At 36.5% G+C, this 18,984-nt stretch overlaps 1 non-coding gene and 1 pseudogene across 1 annotated transcript; both read right to left on the bottom strand.

Annotated features, from left to right (window-relative positions):
• Positions 1-456: 456 nt before the first annotated feature.
• On the bottom strand, positions 457-530 carry trnat-ugu (transfer RNA threonine (anticodon UGU)). Its single transcript has one exon. It is a non-coding gene; the product is annotated as a tRNA-Thr (tRNA).
• Positions 531-4,025: 3,495 nt separating this feature from the next.
• On the bottom strand, positions 4,026-8,800 carry LOC141341334 (uncharacterized; annotated as a pseudogene).
• Between the last annotated feature and the right edge of the window lie 10,184 nt (positions 8,801-18,984).

Raw genomic sequence — 18,984 nt, forward strand, 5'->3', positions numbered from 1 at the left:
CAAGATGCTTATGTCTCTTTTTCTGTCAAAAAGGTTTTTGAGGAAAACCTTCCAGGATTTTTTCTACATATTTCGATGGGAGCCAACAGGTTGAAGGTCCAAAATTAATTGTCAATGCAGCTTCAAAGGGCTCTTCATCATCCCATCCAAGGAATAAGGGTCACTGGGAACTTGTAAAGCCCTTTGAAAGCTGTATTGAAAATTGGCTGTATTGTGGCGTGCAACCAAAGGCATCGCTGGGATTCGAACGCAGGATCTCCTGTTTACTAGACTAGCCGGGCAGCACATTAGCCCTCCGGGAGGGCGACTCTGACAATCCAGGCTTCCAGAGAAGAGGCCAGGCGTTGGCTGATCGGGCGCTGGACAGCTTTAAGGCGTTTGCCGACAACTGTGTTTTGCAAAATTAACCACTCGCTATCGGAAAAGCTTGCGTTTGCTGGACTGGAAAACCGCCCAAGGCACCGCTGGGATTTGAACCCAGGATCTCCTCTTTACAAGACAGGCGCTTTGACCAGCTAAGCCACGGCGCCTCCTTGGTGGGACCCGTTAGCCTACGATGCTATCCTTCAAAAGCACGTGAGAGGGTAGTGTTGCAAGGCAAGCTGCCCGCTGTCCTCGAGCTTCTATGTGTCTCCATTTCGCCGTCTGTTTTTTGGTAAAGCACGACGTTGGCTGTATTGTGGTGCGCAACCAGAGGCATTGCTGGGATTCAAACCCAGGCTGACCTTCCAGGTCTGTGACCGTCCAACAGTAAAAGAGCGCGTTCTCTCTCTGCAGGAAGGACAGGCCCTCGGGTCTCTGCACAATTGCAGTGCCCAGTGTTGTTTGAAAGGCAGAGGCACTGTAAGGGCCTCAGGTCCAAGGGAGGGCAAAAAGATCCAAGCTGCCATTTGCAAGGCACCGCTGGGATTTGAAACCAGGATCTCCGGTTTACTAGATAGGCGCTTTAACCAACTAAGCCACGGCACCAACCCACATGTTAATCGTGGGGATGGCGGCTTAGACGATGCATGAATAAACACTTTGTACGTCCTGCTTCCTCCACTTGATGCAAGACAGTTATTGCCATACCTCACTGAATTGGTTCTTGGGCATGTTTTGCTACCTTTTAAATATGATTGACTTTTTTTTAAAAAACAATTTACGCTGGGAACAGGAGGCCTCCAAATGGTTTCTGCTGTCCGATTGCAACACTGCGCATGATGGGCTTAAGAAAATGGCAAAAATCACAACTCAAGCTCCTCTGTGTCCCCATTCGCTGCCCATTTTTTTGGTAAAGCACGACGTCGGCTGTATTGTGGCGCGCAACCAAAGGCATCGCTGGGATTCGAGCGCAGGATCTCCTGTTTACAAGACAGGCACTTTAACCAACTAAGCCATGGCGTCAAATCAAAAGCAAGGCTGTCGGGAGGGTGACTCAGAGGGTCAAAACATCCAGAGGCGGGAAAGGTGCTGGTACGCTTAAAAGAGAGGCGCTGCGTTCGAAACCGCATACTTCCATACTATATAGTAGGTAAAAAGCAGTAGGCGAGGAAAAAAGTATGTTTGAATGTTCAGTATTCATAAAAGAGTAGGCGAGAATTAGTAGGCGAGTGGACTAATTCTCACTAGATTCGGACAAACGTATACTTAAAGTGCGTTCGAATATGCCTACTTACCTACTATATATTAGGGAAAAAGAGTACGTGAAGAAAGAAGTACCTTCGAAACCTCAGTATTCATAAGAGTAGGCGAGAAATCCCTACTGCTTCAGCCCAGATTCTGAAGTGTTCATCTGATGCACACTTTTCAATCCCAGGAGGCCAAAACGCGACCAGGGTGCAAACCGAAACACGGTTCACTGTCTTAAAATCATATTTGTTGAGCTACTGTATCGTAAACTGTTGATTTGCATAAGGTGCCAAGACGTTAGACAGTAATGCTAAAGTATATTTCTGATCTCGCTGTAAAACACGTTTTATTACGTATAGCTACCATAGACATCTTAAATATGATTACTAAATGTTTAACAACGGACAGGAATAAGTTCTGAGAGAATTAAATGAGCCCATCACAACACGAAACAGACATCTAAATGAGTGATGGACATTATTTGAGTTAATGTAGAATTCACTGTTGCCAACACTGCTTTAGATTAATGTTATGTAAATAAACACATGTACATATAGTAACTAAACATGAGTTATCTGTTTCATTTGTCTAATAGTACTGTTGATAAATTCAGGAGCATTTGAATTTGATGATAAACCAATTAACACAACAGCTACCTCATAAATGTAGTATTGAGCACACGAATCAGAGGGAACTGAATCTTGGCTGGATGTTACAGGGACAGATGAGGCAAGTATGCTTGTCAGGTGAAGAATGACTGATAAAGCAGTGCTGCCATCAAAGGCTTTGAGTGAGTACACTACAGACATCAATAAAACATATTTTAAACCTTAAGTTGCAGTTTATTAATAATATTTAATAAAAAATAAAAAAATAAATTAAGCAGAGCTATTACACCACTTTTCTGATTCTAGATTTCTGTGCCTTTGTTGCAGATATTTTGAGGTGGAGCAGGACCTGAAAAAAAAAGATGACAGCAGCATTTACAGGAAAAAAAGTAAAATCTGAAACTTAATATAAAGATTGTTCATTTTGTTTGTTAGTTCTAATACAGAGATCTGATGACATTGTGCTGTTAAAATGACAGCTTTTGTATTGTATTTGTGCATCTTTGTATGATCTGAAATGTCTGCAGACTGGTGTGTGCAGTGAGAAAGGAGAAATCCACAGCAGCATCCTGGAAATAAATAGTCTAGTGCCATCGATGAGACCCTCCATCACTCCACCTGCCCTTTGCCTCATCTGGACCAGATGTTGCTGTGGCCTCTTCATCATCAATGAGCCCAGAGCCAGCGAGAGCATCTAGAGCAGGGGTCCCCAAACTTTTTTCTGAGCGGGCCACATATTTTTATTTTCTTTAATGGGGTGCCAGGTCGGTTATAAAAGAAAATACCATGGGCTGGACTGACTACTATTATTATTATTATTATTTTATTATGATTTTACCTTTATTTATTATACTTTTTAATGCTAGAATCGTTTATTATTTTGTTATGCACCAAACACAAGATCTTCGAGCAGCTGATCCACGTTTCCTTTGTGCAGATATTGCAAACATGGAGGAAGATGTACAAGGTAGGGTCATTGTGTTACTGATGCTATGAGTTATTTGAGCATCTGTTGTGCTTATTTTCTTTTTATTATTATAAAACATAACTTATTATTACAGGTTCAGGGAAAGATGGTATTTATCTTTAACAATGAACAATCATAATGAAAAAACCTGAAAACATAACTATTAGGCTTGCTCACATCAAAGAATGCGATTATATACACGGAAATATGATTAAATATCTCTGAATCAAATTATTAACATTATAGTTTATCAAAAAATGGATTTGTTGTTTTTGTTAAGCCTCAGGGATGAAAAGAGAAATTCAACAAGAATTTAGGCTAGTTTTGCGTGTGGATAAACAATTTTGAATACAAAAAAAAAAAACATATTCAAAAAATAAAGAATTTGGGTTTTCCTGACAAAAAATATTTATTTTAGAATTAAAAAATACAAAAACCTAAATGAACCCAAAACATATATGTTATACTACAATCACAATAAAAGAACAGCTGTTTCTTCAACATGATCACAAAATGAACAAATTTCATCAATATCAAAATATTTATAGAAAGATGAATTAAACCTGTCGCTATATGTTAAGTTGTTGCACTTGTTATAACGTCGTTGGTCACATGATAACGTCAACATGGCGGAAGACGTGCAGATCACATCCATACTCAACGAGATTTGGCTGTAGAGTACGTACTCTTTTAGCGATCATTAAGTAAGTACTTATTGAAATTAAGTACCTACTCATCCAGTATGCACTTTCGAACGCAGCCACATTATGTACGTATGTCCGACTATTATTATTACTCTTGTTTTTTTTTTTGTAAGAAAAATAGGACAATAATTTGTAACAGTTTTTTTTTTATTCAACAATGATTGTTTTACAATAAAGTTTAAACCTAAAAGTGAGGCAATGACAAATGATGGTCATTGCAAAGTGATGGTGCTAGGGAGCAATGTGCTTTTTAAAAACATTTTTATAGGTTTAACATTAGATTAACAGCTCGGATTATACGCTACTTTGACATGAGACATAGAAAATGCTAAAAATTTAGTCAGGCGTGACTTCCGCGTTCAGAAAAAAGGTCTACAAGACAATCCTAAAAGACAATTCCTAATACAGTCCTTTAGGAATGGTTCCAAAATATGACTATTAAAGCCTTCCTCAAAACCGCCAATGTTGGTACTAGAAATGAGCAAGTAACTGATGTGTGCAAATTAAATCCATACACACTGATGTTAAAATGCTAACAGTGTCCTTTTTTATGCTTCAACCAAAAAACAGTGCACTTCCTGTGAGATCTCTCTTCAATTCATGACATTCAAATGTGAAGTTCTTACACTGTAGACAGAGTCCATTTGTCCATAGTCCATATTTCAAGTTGACACGGTAAAGTGTACCATGGACAAAACACATTGCTTTAAAATGTGAATTAGAATTGCATTGTAGAAACCCTGTATAGGATTCCATTTGGAACCCTTAATAAGGCTTCTTTTGATTATGAATCTTCATGTGCTTGCCAAGGCTTACTTTTTGAGTGAAACTCTTTCCACACTAGTCACACGTGTAAGGCTTCTCTCCAGTGTGAATTCGCATGTGTCTGTTAAGGTTTGCTTTACGAGCGAAACTCTTTCCACACTGTTTGCACGTGTAAGGCTTCTCTCCAGTGTGAATTCTCATGTGTGTGGTAAGGCTTTCTTTACGAGTGAAATTTTCTCCACACTGTTGGCAGGTAAAAAAGCGCTCCAAAGTGTGAATACGCATGTGGTATTTAAGTTTTGATTTTCCACAGAAACCTTTTCCACACTGTTTGCATGTGTAAGGTTTCTCTACAGCATGTATTCTCATGTGTCTGTTAAGGTATCCTTTTTGAGTGAAACTCTTTCCACACAGTTTGCATGTAGAAGGCTTCTCTCCAGTGTGAATTCTCATGTGTCTGTTAAGGCATCCTTTTTGAGTGAAACTCTTTCCACACAGTTTGCACGTGTAAGGCTTCTCTCCAGTGTGAATTCTCATGTGTGTGTTAAGGTTTTCTTTATGAGCGAAACTCTTTCCACACTGTTTGCACGTGTAAGGCTTCTCTCCAGTGTGAATTCTCATGTGTGTGTTAAGGTTTACTTTATGAGCGAAACTCTTTCCACACTGTTCGCACGTGTAAGGCTTCTCTCCAGTGTGAATTCTCATGTGTTTGTTAAGGCTTTCTTTACGAGAGAAATTTTCTCCACACTGTTGGCAGTTAAAAAGGCTCTCCAAAGTGTGAATACACACGTGGTTTTTAAGATTTAATTTTCTGCAGAAACTTTTTCCACATTTTCTCCAGGTGTAAGGCTTCTCTCCATTGTGAACTCTCATGTGAATGTTAAAGTGTCCTTTTTGACAAACTTTTTCCACACTGTTTGCATGTGTAAGGCTTTTCTCCAGTGTGAATTCTCATGTGCCTTTTAAGGTTTTCTTTTAGAGTGAAACTGTGTCCACACTGAAAGCAAGTGAAATTACTCCTAGTTCCTGTATTTTGTGCTCTTTTTTGTTTAGAAGTATTTGCAGACTCTAAGGAACAAACTGATTTTCCCCCAGATACAAAATTATGAAGATTCTCAAACTGATCTTTCTCTTCGGTTTCATTCAGTACTTCCTTCTCCTCTTTCAGTGCTGTTAGGTCTACGGTGGAAAAACAAAGAAATAAACGTTAACCCCAGTTTAATGGCACAAAGCAACTGGCATCATAGAAATGCTAGATCCTATACCATGGTGTCCAAACCCGATCCTGGTCGGCTGGTTTCCTACAGTGTTTAAGTTGGCCTTTATACAATTAATAGAAATAAAAAAATCCAGATAATCTAATGATAGTGTTTAGGAAATCTATATAGACTGATCTCTACTATTTTATGTATCCTAGGGGATAAAAATCATCAAATTGAATTCAAAGTGATGAGGGAAAATAAGAGAAAAAACTCCCCATTTATCTATCAAATAAAAAAAAAATTAACTTCTGAGTTTTTATTTAGGGGGCAGTTTATTAATGGGCTGTTCCACTGATCTTTTAAATGGAAAACAACCCAAAACTGACTGTCACAGGATGTTCACTCATAAATCACTAAACTTTTTCTGTAAAAAACTTTAGTAATATTATAATTACACTTTAGGAATAGGAAATAGTTTTGCACCAGTTGAAAGAGAAACAGTCAAGTATGGTGAATTGTGCTCTGCATTTAATCCATCGAAGTGCATACACAACAGGAACACACACCTGGAGCTCCTTATGCCCATAAAGTGGGCCAATCACAATGTTGCATGAACAGTCTGTGCATCTGACTGATGGCCTGCAAGTACGTTTTCATATTTAAAGAATTCAGTACTGACTTTTCAAACACGAGTTTGCACGTATGCAACAAATGCCTAGTTTATAATGGGTTTTATCATTTCTGTCTCGATGCGCCAAGAAATGGTATCACAACATGGTTAGGGGTGTAACATTTCCAACACACGCTTGAGGTATCCGGCCAATTCCAAAGCACGGATAGCTGACCAATCAGAGAACACCTGGGTTTCCATCAACAGTGAGTTTTGTGGAAATCAAAGCGTTTCAGAAAGGGAGGGCAGAGAGGAGCAACAATAATGTACAGTATGTGGAAAATAACATGTTTTTAAACCTCAAAATGCATAAACACATCACCATTTGATGCTAAAAAGTGAATAACAAGTCAACCATAAGATTACTATTGTTTTGAATGTTTAAGCGCAGTTACTAAAAAATATTACATGTTTATTTCTTGGTAAGACACATTTGACAGCAAAGCACTAAACTTGAGTCGGGAGGCATGCAAAATTTCAATTTCGTTGAAAAGTTCTTGAATTTCTCTCCCAAAATGTCCAAACCCTGAAACTAATGATGTAATAGCATTGGACATGACTTTAGCTAACACTGTTTCTGCATCAGCCGTGTTTGATCTGTTCATAAAAGAATTCAGCATACTTTCTTTAAAGCCCGTATTTATAATGCATTATAAGGGTATGCTTAAGGCACTATAATGAATTCATAGTGCATTATAAAAAAAATGTATAGTATGTTGTATCATAAAACTGTTTTAATGTATTGTAATTTTTATTTATTTGCGGTTATAGCTTTTAAGCGTGTGATTATCTCCTCATAGTTATAACATAAGTCTCATATATTACCACGTTACGCATGTCACCTTACTGGAAGCATAAAAAGAGCACTTATAAGTATTAATAATAATAACAATAATAATATCTATCAAAGAGCCAAAAGTTAATGTATCAGATGAATGTGTAACATGACACATTTGTATTATTAGTTAGATTATTTTGATGGTACCCTTTAGACAGCTTTTGATAAGTAACTATTCAACTGCATGACAGCTAGCAATAATTATTAGTAGTAGTATGCTAAATATATTCTAACACTGTATTTTAATGGTTCCCCAAAAGACAAAACTGATATGTAACTTTGCAAGTTTGTGAACCTTCTACCTAGCCAAAACTTAACCTAAGTCGAATAATACTACTAATAAAGGAGTGTTAGTGTAGTTGGAAAGTTGCTTCTAGTCAGTAGACCAGGGGGCCTATCATAATAAAATGAAATATAATGTAAAAAAAAAAAAAAATTGTAATAGGATATAGTCCATTAAAAATTGCGTAGATTTAATTAGCCGCCCATTGTGTCTAATAAATAATCATAATCTTAAAAGTTAGAACCCCAAATACTCAAGTACTTTAGTATATTGTAATTGTTATGATTATTTGAGAACATATTATAAGATTTATTTATTTATTTATTTTTTATGATGCATTCATTACAATGCCTTAGAAATACTTTATAATGTATTATAAATAGGGGCTTCATAGAAAATGTTACCAAAAATTCTGTGCAGAATTAGGGATGCACCGATATATATCGACCGATCACTTGCGCGTTTTGTCAGTAAAGCCGGTTCTGTAATCAGCAGTAAATGCCATCAGGTGCGTGATTTCACGTTGAGCCGTATATTCTACAGATAATACACGCTGATAATGAACATTGATTTGCGCAGCTCGTCGGTAAACAACGGCTGTGTGTAGTACAGAACCGGCTTTACTGACAAAACGCGCAAGTGATCGGTCGATACATATCGGTGCATCCCTATGCAGAATTTAAATGTTTCTTACTAGATCTGGAAGTGCTTTTGCTGCCCCATCTATACTTTAACAGACTGATCTGCTTTAAATATTGTTTCTATTACAATTTACTAAATCTAAAGCAGCTTGAAACTCAGTATTAATAAAACTTTGAAATAATGTACCACAAACAGTCATTAAAGATGAATGAAGATTAAACACCAACCTCCTTGTTCCTCCTGTTTTATTCTCAAAGGTTCTGGTTCCTCTTGTTTTATTCTCAAAAGTTCTGGTTCCTCTTGTTTTATTCTCAAAGGTTCTGGTTCCTCCAGTTTTATTCTCAAAAGTTCTGGTTCCTCTTGTTTTATTCTCCAGGTTTCTAGTTCACTCATGTTCTCCTCACTCTCCACTTTAACAAACTCCATCTTCACAGCAGCAGATCTCAGTTCAGCAGATACTTCTCCAGATATCCCTGCTCGCTTCAAAACCTAGACACAGCTGTGAGGATGAGGATATTACAGGTATTTACTGACTGGATTCAAAAACTGTTTTTTTTTCTGTTTACAGAAACTTCATTTCTCACAGGCTGAACTAAAACAGAATCACAACAAAACAACAGAGAGCAGTGAAACTAATCTTCTTCTTCTTAGGTTTAATGGTGTTTGTCAAACAGAAGTGTGTGTGTTAGTGCCACCCGCTGGACTGGAGTGAGAAGCGCTGAAAGGAGGGAAAATATTATGGGGAATGACTTTGTGTGTCTACAATGTGCGCTATTTTTTATTTTCTTTAAAAAAAGCCGATCTGCACAAATAAATGAAAATGACTTCAAATTAAGACTCACATCATGGTATTTGATCAGCATCAACAGTCTTTGTGAGTGAATATTAAAGGAGAAAAAAAAGAGAAAAATATGCTTTCCTACTATATACGAAAAAGTATTAAACCCACAATGCCCCAAACTCTACAGTTTAACTGAGTCCCTACAGGATGGACAAGTAAAAAACATTTGTTTCTAACTTTAGATTGAACAGAAAAATGTGTCTTGATTTCCTTTTCCCATCCTCTCTGCCATTCCTTTATTAAACTTGATTATGACCTTTTCTGCATCTTTAATTGGCAAAAACCATGTCAACATATTCAGTTGTTACTCCTCATCTTCCCTTTTAACAGTTCAGTTAATAAATACAAGATACAATACCTGCTTTACAAACTCAATCTTTAGAAGTGCATTCATGTTATATTAGAGTTATGATTTTAGTGAAGTTAAAAGTTTTGAAACCAAAATACCTGCAACATCCAGTTAGACCTGTAGTAAACTCATAAGAGAAGATCAGGAGACTGAATGAATCTTCATCAGATCTTTATTGAGATGTTACTGTGTGTCGCTGCAGTCATCCAGACTGACTAAACACTCAATCACTGTAGTTTTATTCAGATTTCAGGATCGTCATTAGAAGATAAAATATTCAAAGGATGTAAGCAGTTACAGGAATTTGCCCAGATTTTCAGCGACTCTAATCCAATCAGCAGAACTATAGACTCATTATCACAGAGATCAGGGAAAGTCTCACCTTCAGCCTCTGCATTCATATTTAACTCAGATATTGATCAGAAACAAAGACACCAATTAAAGAAATGAGGCAGAAACATCAACAGCCAATAAAGACAAAAGATGACACTTAGCATCATTTCACATTCATATTCACACACTCCTAAAGCTAAATATATTTATTTTAAAATTCAAATGCCATTTATCTTTCTGCTGAGTTTCTAATGCTCTTTTCTGAATGTATTTTGCAGTCATTATTCTTTAGACACATCTGTTTTAAATAACTATCAGCCTAATTCTGTGGTTTCTTTAACCTAAGGTACTAAAACAGTTTGTGTTTGGTATTTTCTAAGTACTTCTGGAAAATTTCAGTCAGGTTTTAAGTCCATTCATGGCACTGAGTCTGCTTTGCTGATTCTTCACTCCTGACTCTAATGATTTTACACAACTTGTAAATCATGAAAATCCAAATAATGTAGAATATCAAGATTTAATAAACATGTGCAAATAATCTAAATATCTTTCATTCATATTTTTCATAAATAGTAATGAAGTACTATGTATACTCACAGTTGACTAAGTTTGGGTATAAATAAAGGCGTATACATTTGCCTTTATGTATAAAGAATCTTGAAGAATTAAGTTTATATAATCACCGTTTGTACTTTCAAATAAGAAATATTTACTTTTAACACAGGTACATTAAGCAATTTGTTAAGGCAAATTTATGATTGGATATTTACTATTTATTATCATTTCAATACCATTGTCATATTTCACAACTCTACGGAGCGGGAAACGAGGAGACGAGGAAACGCAGGATATAACTTAAAACAGTCTTTAATGGACAAACTAAAACACAACTCAGGAGAACAACAGGAAGACATTCACTTGAAGGACGTAAGACATCAGAGGAGAAAACCACAAACAGATCACTCTTAAATACTCAACTAAATGAAAGGAAAGACAAGACAGATCTGAAATCAATGGAAACAGGAACAGAAAAAAACAAATATAAGCATTAGAAAACATCTGGAAAAACAAGTACAAGGAGAACATGGAAACAAAAACAAACACAAGGACAGTCCATTGGTGTGACAGTCATTACTGTTAAAGACACAATTATATTGGTTGAAATGAAATTATTGCCTAGGAAATTCAGCAAAAAGGTAAATGTTCATTTGTAAATGAATCTCTTTTACTTTAGGTGTGTGTGAATACAAATCTGTGATGCTCTCGATGTTTCTGTCTCTTTAATTGTTGTGATTGTTAATGCTAATGAACACTTGAGTTGTGTGTGAATGTCTTTCCCTGATCTCTGTGATCATGAGTGCTATAGTTAGAGTACAGTATAGAACTGATCACATCCCTTGAATACTGTGTTTAAGCTTGTGATCTGAGAGCTTTGTCTTCATCTGTAAGAACAGCCTCCTGAAATCTGCCTTAAACTCCAGTGATTGAGTTTTTTAGTCAGTCTGGATGACCACAGAGACACACAGAACCAGCTCAAACAAGTCTCCTGATCTTCATTTTCCTGCAGGTGTATTAAAGGTATTTTGTTTTCAAAACGTCTAACTTCACTAAAATCATAACACTAATACAACATATTTTGTTGTTTTTCTGATAGATGTACTTCTAGTTAAAGTTTCTAATAAACAGTTTATTGTGTCTTGTATTTATTACCCAAACTTAATAAAAGAAGATATGGAGTGAACTGAATATGTTGGCATATTTTTGCCAATTAACGAAATGAAAAGGTAATAAAAAAAGTAATCAATGAACCATATTCCTTTACACTGCAAAAAAAGTATTTAAAACCAAAACACCATTAAAAAAACATTACCAATGAAATAAAAAAGATCAAATACAGACCATATTATCATTTCCATCCAATCCTTACAGAAGATTTGATCATTTTCAGTGTGGATCTGTTATGAATGACTTTTGTTTGTAAATGCATTTCCAAAACTGAAATTTTAATATTTTACTTGTTTATATTATATTCATATTTTAGCAAAGATTATATACCAATTTAAAAAAAAGTAATAATACTCTGGGGAAATGTAAGTCATATGGTAAATAGAAACTGACACAAATATATTTTTGTGTCCTCATTTGCCTCAATAGCAAAATAAAAATAAAAACCCTGACAGTGTTTCAGTAACTTTCCAAAACAGGAATAAATAAACAAACAAACAAACAAAATAACAAGAGATTGATTACAATAGTCCAAAGAGTGATAGATTAAATTTCCCATCACACCTCCTTTGTAACAGTTAAACAGCAGCATGAACTAGTTTAATGTGAATTTAATGACAAGGTATATCAACATAAAACAAAGTGTTATAAATGTTCATAAAAAATAGAGAATAATATTGATAGATTCACGATGTTAGTAACTTTAGAAAAGCATCATCATGTGGGTACGAAATTCTATTCTATAATCAACATTTATATTATGTATATTTGTGATTCTAGAGAGCAGTGCACCAATGGGACTTTTATTTTGCTCTGGTGATGTGACGTCATAAAGATGCGCCGCGCTCCTCGTCTGTTGTGAGTCACCTGAAGAAAGGTTTGTGGTTTTAAAGTTTTTAAACCAATGGATATTGTTGCATCAATAAAGCGTTTTTACAAGCTATGTAAAAGAAATTATCATTATTAAATATAACGTTGTAATGTTTTAGTATTACTGAAGACGTTAGCCATTAGTAACAGAGAAGATGCGTCTCATTTCTCTCTCTATATCATGAATAAATCGTGTGATGATAAGAAGTGATGATTGAAACTGAGAATCCGAATCATTTGAATCGAATCATTTGTGAAATGATTCAGTGATTCGATTCAGCGGCACGCGGACTACAAACGACAACAACAAACACAAATGAGTGAATCACAACCGAGAATGATTTCATGAAAGTGTAATATATTAGATATGAACAAATAATCGAATACCAAATATAATTAAAAAAAGCTTATCTAATTATGAACCTTCTTGGTAATTTGTATGTTTTATAAATGTTTATATATAAGTCTATTCAGTGTTGCCAACTTGGCGACTTTGTCGCTATATTTAGCGACTTTTCAGACCCCCTTAGCGACTTATTTTCAAAAAAGCGCCTAGCGACAAATCTAGCGACTTCTTGGAAAAACCTTATTTAGCTTATGAGACTCTCTGGTACTGCCGCGGGAGCGTGAAGTCGTGCTTTCCCAGCGCGCGCGCTCTCCCTCTCTCTCTATCTGCGTCTGCTCTTTTCAGTGAGCGGCAGAGAAGCAGCATTTTCAGATAAAAAAATATATTCTGATGCTTCTAACTCTATTTTACATGCAAGTATAGCCTGAAATCACAGCACAGCCATTGTCTTAATCGTATGTGTATTTGATTTTTTTTAAACAGTGTCGTGATTATGAATCACGTTTTTAGTGTAGATATATCTTGGAGAGCTGGTTATGTAGTCCTAATGGGCTGCGTTTCAGTCACTATTTCATATTTACCCCGTTGTCTGACAAAAGAAACCGTAAAATATATCAATATATCTATGAAATATATAAATAAAAACAGTTTTATTGAATTTGGCTGCATCAAATAGCAGTATGTGAGCACAGAGACGCAAGACAATACGACGTACTGACGTCATGAATATGCTAATGAGCGTATGACGTCATTTAGCGACATTTGGCGACTTTTCAAGCGAGGTATAGCTACTTTCCATTGAAAAAAGTTGGCAACACTGAGTCTATTAACTCTGTCTTACTAGTGCACTGACTACTGAACTAGGAGCTGATTGAGACGCACACAGAGATTTACTTTGCATTGATTTTTCTTTCTATTATTTATTCTCATCTTAAACAGGACAAAGTGTTCAAACACAGAAAAACTCCTGCTGAAGCAACTGAGATCCATGTGACACACTATTATAAAGATGGTGTTTATTAAAGAGGAGAATGAAGACATTAAGATTGAAGAAACATTCAGAGTCAAACATGAAGACACTGACGAACAAACATCATCAGGTATCTTGGATTTTATTCTCAAAGCTGAAATTAAAGATATTAATGAATAATGTGTGTAGACATGCATCTGGTTCAGTTGTAACAATAGTATGGAATTAGTCTAAATATATATATATATATATAATAATAATTTTGCACAAAGCTTGAAATGTGAGTAATCATATTTGGTGACTGTATGCTGTCTCCAAACAGTGCTGTAAATATAAAGCAAGTCTGACAATAAAAAAAAAGCCAAAACAAACCACAAACAAGTTGCATTTAGTTGTAATTATGTGAGGTGTAAGATTGTAATGTATTAGTTGTACACTTCTATATCTTGTATATAAAAATTAGGGATGCACGATATGAAAAATTCTAACCGATACCGATAGCCGATAATTAAGTCCTTCTTTTGGCCGATGCCGATACCGATAACCAATACATTCATATTTTTATATGATAATTTTGTGCACACAGGAGAATACAAAATCTAAGATAAACTAATGAAATTTATATTATATATCTGGGTCTAACAATCATAGCAAACAGTCCTGACTCTTCAAAAATGTTTTTATTTTTTTGTGTAAGGCACCACAATTCTAAATAAAATATAATGCTTTGACATTTTGTCAACCTGGAAAAAATGAAAAGTGCATCATGGAGTAAAGTCAGATGTCCAAATGTCTGTGGTAAAGCTTACATGCAGTCCATTCTTATTGATCATATTATGAATGTCTGCAGCAGCCAAATCGTACAAGGCGGGGAATAAAACATCAGAATCGAGATAAAAACATCTCAACTCTTCAGAATTCTGCAAGCGCAACACAGGTCATGTGACATGAACCAAACAATCAGCTTCATCCTTTCCCATAATAACACTGAAAGCACTGGCAAGGTGGAGAAACAGCTTATCAAAGCTGTACAGGAATAAACATTTTTAAATAAATTTGATAACAGAGCTACTGCAAGCGATTTTTAATGCTGAAAATCTATTTATTCTTTGCTGAAACTACCGCGTCTTTATGGAGAGCGCATGTCATGGCTGCTTATCATCGGCAGACGCCACTGGAGCTCAAACTACAGAGCGGTTTGGAAAGAAAGAGAAGGCGGCGCTTCAGCGTTTTCCACGCGTTTTTAGGCGCGACATGTGAACGGCCCCTAAAACAGATTCACCGCGATGACGACCTCTGAAGTGAGATATAAGATTGTTAAAACTTAACGGCTTTTTACCTCCTCTCGGAATCCTTGCTAAACATGTGTTGCAAATAGCAGTAGCATTGTCCTCCTCTGTCTCCATGAAAAACTTCCAGACCTGCGAAGGCGATGATGACGACAGATGATGACGTATTAAACGCGACAAAGGCCGAGAGTCACTGCTGTTTTACAGCTGCAGTCACTTGCAGTGTTGCCAACTTAGCAATTTTGTTGCTAGATTTAGCAACTTTTCATACTACCCTAGCAACTTTTTTTTCAAAAAGCACCTAGCAACAAATTTAGCAATTTTTAACATTCATTTGGCTACTTTTAGCAATTTTTAAAAAGTGACTCAAATCAAAAGAGCAGTGGCTGCAGGCTTTACTCAGTAGAGTGTGGGGGTGGGGCTACATAAGGTCTAAATAGCCAGGCACAGCTGCAGCAGCAAAATTTGTTGGCTGAGTGCAACAGCAGTAGCACACATTTCACATTTTTAAGTGAATTAATTAAGAGTAACCACAGTTAAAATTTAGTTAGCTTTAGTAGCTGCTCATTAATTTTTAACTGAACATGTCTCAATCGAAATTGTACAGCCAGAAATACAGAAAAGAGTGGGAGTCTGAATTTAAAGGATGGCTGAAGCCAGTACCTGGGGATGACTGCCGGGCATACTGTGCATACTGCAAATCAGATATGCTTGCAAAAATGCAAAAATTTCATAACTGTTAATTTACTGATATTTGTTAACATGTATAATTGTTGGTAATTTAGGTAGCAATAAATTCCAATAGTGCTATAATTGTTGTCAGTTTCACAAATGTGTTAATTTCACAAGTTACTGTAACTGTAACTGTTCATTATCAGTGTTATATTTAAAAATAAAAAAATTCTTATCAAAAAGTGTTTGTATTACTTTTACAAATAGTCAACTATATTTTTCATACAAATCTAAATGGACATATTTCAAATAATGTTTTTGCTGAGATGGCCAGTCAATTTGAGAAAACATTAATTATTTTGTATAGTTTTTGTTAATAAGAACCTATTTATTGTGCATCTGGATGTAATGTTTTAATATAATATAATACACAGCGCCTCATAGCGTAGAGACATGACAGGCTTACGCTTGTCAGATACTACGTGATGACGTCACTGATATGCAAATTAGTGTGTGACGTCATCTGGCAACATTTAGCTACTTTTCGGGCAGGCTTTAGCTACTTTTCATTGGAAATAGTTGGCAACACTGGTCACTTGCGCTCGGAAAGCAGATGAATCTCAGATAAACCAGACTGATTGATTGATTTACCAGCAAGAGTACTTTATCGGATCGGGTTTCATTTATTTATCGGAGCAATAAAAATTACGTCATTTTTACCCATAATCTGTCCGATAAATATCATGCATCCCTAATAAAAATATAAAAAAGGAGGGAATAAGGGGGAAAGAAGAAGGAACAATATATATAATAGATAAAGAGAAGAAATTAAGAAAATAATTCAAATAATATTAATACGATTAAGTAAATAAATAGATGAGCGCTGTTCAGGAGCATCAGAATGGAGCAGTAGGTCATATTTATAAAGAAGGTTCTGTATTTTACCATGAGAACAGTATAAACCAGTGGTTCTCAAACTGATGGAGGAGAACGTGAACAAAATGCTGAGCTTAAAGTGGCCCAACTTAAAGTAACATTAAAGCAAGTATTTTCTGACAAGCAAAATTTCACTTTTATTATAAAAACAGTTAAATGGGAGTAAATGGTCAAATGACATTAAGTTACCTCATTTTTGCTGTGAAATCTGACTGGATCCACACCAGCGGCGTACGTATGATTGAATGCCCACAGAGTGCTGCTTTAGCAAATCATGCTGCTGTTCATTGTGTCTTTAAAGTAGATTTTTAGCACTTAATAGCATGAAGAACAAATGTTGACAGACTGTACATAGATATTGATTTAAGAAACTCTTCGATACAGAAACATACAGTGTGACTTCCTGCTTTTCATCTTTAAAATATGAGCAAGAGTGCAATTTTCTCTGAATATCCAAATGATTTCAAATGTTGATTTTCTAAGTTAAACAAAAAGGTAATATTAAGTGAACATTTAACATTTTAAATGTAGCCTACATTTTAAACACAATATTATCAGATTTTACAACAAAGCAATAATAGATCCAACGAAATCCACAACAGAACGGGTGTGAGTCTCTAAGAAACAGCAGCATTTCATCAGTGAATGAATCTGCAGCTTTCAAATTTTCAATGTCATTTTCATTTTGTCTGCATGTAAAGCCTGATAAAGCTACCAGTCTCGGATGGAGCATTGTTCTCTTGATCTGAGAGCTAAGGACTTTTCTCCATGAGCTCTGTGCGCAGTCATATTAGATTAGATTAGATTCAACTTTATTGTCATTACACATGTACAAGTACAAGGCAACGAAATGCAGTTTAGGTCTAACCAGGAGTGCAATAAGCAGCAAGTGCAGGATAAAGGTATAATTTATAAGTTATAAGTGCACTTATAGGAGATATGTACAGGGGGAAGCTATGGATAATATTTACAGATGAAGTACTGTGAACATAATTTACAGATGATAATTAACTACAATTAGAATGTATAAATAGATGAACACAATATACAGGTTGCTATTAACTATAATGTAAATTGCAGGTAGATTTGAACATAATATACAGGTTGCTGTTTACTAAAGCAGAATTTACAAATAGACGTGTAGATATAGATTTATCACAGATTTACAATATGTATATGTGCAAAGGAAATGTGCATTTACAAATGGGTATGTACAGTGTAGTGCAATGAATATTAAGTAGTGCAATGGTAGTGGGGAGAGTGTGGGGTGGGTGGGTGGGGGGGCAGAGGTGTCAGTGGGGGGCAGAGTTCAATAAGGAGACAGCTCTGGGAAAGAAGCTGTTCCTCAGTCTGCTGATTCTAGTCCTGTGGCATCTGAAACGCCTGCCAGAAGGCAGGAGAGAAAACAGTTTGTGGGCAGGGTGAGAGGAATCCTTAAGAATACTGCGTGTTCGACGCAAACAGTGCTTCTTCTGAATGTCCTCAATGGATGGAAGTGGAGTCCCTATGATGCTTTGGGCAGTTTTCAGTTCACCAGGAAAGCTGAGGACAGCTGGTTCTTCTTAAGTGTTCTCAAGAAGAACAGGCGCTGGTGAGCCTTCTTGACCAGGCTGGAGGTGTTGGTGGTCCAGGATAGGTCCTCCGAAATGTGGGTCCCCAGGAACTTAAAAGATGAAACAGACTCAACAGCCATCCCATTGATGTGGATGGGTTCGTGTGAACCTCTTCTTCCCTTCCTGAAGTCCACAATGAGCTCCTTGGTTTTGGTGGTATTAAGGAGCAGATTATTGTCTGTGCACCACGTGGCCAGGTGCTGAATCTCCTCCCTGTAGGCAGTCTCATCGTTGTTGCTGATGAGACCGATCACCGTAGTGTCGTCTGCAAACTTGATGATGGTGCTTTTTTCAGTTTCAGCACATGCCCCTCAAAAGGTCTGTGCACGGCTCTGGTGCCACCGGCATTTCAGCTGCCCAATCGCCCGCTCTACAAGTGCGAGAATGGGCATCATTGTATCTGCGCTCTTGGTCAGTTTGTGGGTTGTTGAGGGGGGTTAACAGCCATGTCTTTAATGGATAACCGCGGTCTCCTGATATGCAGTTAAATAATTACGCTCAATAAAATAAAATAAAGTAAAACTTAGCTGTTTCCGATTCACGTATCCAAATTGTTCTTCAGATGGCGCCTTTATAGCAATGTCCGTGCAGTCGATCGCTTGCGCTTACATTAGGATAACCGGTGATCGCTGCAAATTGCCCTTTGTTTGGCTGGTCAACTGCATGGTATGGAAATCTTATATACCTGCTAGACATGCGGATGATCCCGTCCCATACAGCTGGCATTGCACGGCTCAAAGACGACTGGCT

This window comes from Garra rufa, chromosome 1 (genome assembly GCF_049309525.1).
Source record: "Garra rufa chromosome 1, GarRuf1.0, whole genome shotgun sequence".
NCBI lineage: Eukaryota > Metazoa > Chordata > Actinopteri > Cypriniformes > Cyprinidae > Garra > Garra rufa.